Here is a 1,668-nt window from a genome sequence, read left to right on the forward strand (position 1 = left end):
GTTGGTTGTATACACTCACAAACAGTTCATGTTAATATTTCGCTTCGGTTGGTTGTATACACTCACAAACAGTTCATGTTAATATTTCGCTTCATTTTGTTGTATACACTCACAAACAGTTAATGTTAATATTTCGCTTCAATTGGTTGTATACACTCACAAACAGTTAATGTTAATATTTCGCTTTCAATTGGTTGTATACACTCACAAACAGTTAATGTTAATATTTCGCTTCAATTGGTTGTATACACTCGCAAACAGTTAATGTTAATATTTCGCTTCATTTGGTTGTATACACTCATAAACAGTTAATGTTAATATTTCGCTTCAATTGGTTGTATACACTCATAAACAGTTAATGTTAATATTTTGCTTCAATTGGTTGTATACACTCGCAAACAGTTAATGTTAATATTTAGCTTTATTTGGTTGTATACACTCGCAAACAGTTAATGTTAATATTTCACTTCATTTGGTTGTATACACTCGTAAACAGTTAATGTTAATATTTCGCTTCAATTGGTTGTATACACTCACAAACAGTTCATGTTACTATTTCGCTTCATTTGGTTGTATACACTCACAAACAGTTCATGTTACTATTTCGCTTCATTTGGTTGTATACACTCACAAACAGTTAATGTTACTATTTCGCTTCATTTGGTTGTATACACACAAACAGTTCATGTTAATATTTCACTTCAATTGGTTGTATACAATCACAAACAGTTAATGTTAATATTTCGCTTCAATTGGTAGTATACACTCACAAACAGTTAATGTTAATATTTCGCTTCAATTGGTTGTATACACTCATAAACAGTTAATGTTAATATTTCGCTTCAATTGGTTGTATACACTCGCAAACAGTTAATGTTAATATTTCGCTTCAATTGGTTGTATACACTCGCAAACAGTTAATGTTAATATTTCGCTTCAATTGGTTGTATATACTCAAACATTTCCGTAGTATAATCTCTTGTTTCACTTGGATTACTTACAAGACGCGTATTTCACATAAATCTAAGCGACAATTTTAAAGTCTAGTATAGTTGGACTATTTCTTATAATATAAATTGAGTGGAGAGATACCTAGAACTATCACCACTGTGTATGATATAGCGATCAATTTCAGTTAATAAATCATTCTTGTATAAATTTGTATCAAAGAATTGAAACGTGCAACCTTTAAGTCTGTCTTGGATGGGTTTAATGTTTGCGTATGTGTGCATAAATTATATTTCGTTTTCTCGGTACCCTGTAGGCTGTGTGATTGATTACATGTTATATAACTTCCTTGTGTATCTTCAGAAACAATATTCAAGCTATCTCTCAATTTTATTTTAAAATGTTGAAAAACACACCGGTGAGAGGCTGATATAACAAGCTATGGATCAGTAACCTGTTCCATAGGCTCTCGAATTGTTGGGTATTAACAAATTCATTACAGTTGTTTGAATCATCGTCATACATTTAGAAAATGTCAGCTTAGAATATACTTGGTTGTTACGTTCGTGTGTATTTTTCAGGTTAACTCTCTGCAGGCTTATATTTGACCAGTACTGAATAATCTTTGATATTTTATACAAGTTTAATAAATGCTGATTACTTTTCCCTGAATGAACCACAAGTCCACTTGAAATATGAGTATTATAGTTTTGTCAGTAC

The sequence above is a fragment of the Limulus polyphemus genome, unplaced genomic scaffold (genome assembly GCF_000517525.1).
Source record: "Limulus polyphemus unplaced genomic scaffold, Limulus_polyphemus-2.1.2 Scaffold1140, whole genome shotgun sequence".
Lineage (NCBI taxonomy): Eukaryota > Metazoa > Arthropoda > Merostomata > Xiphosura > Limulidae > Limulus > Limulus polyphemus.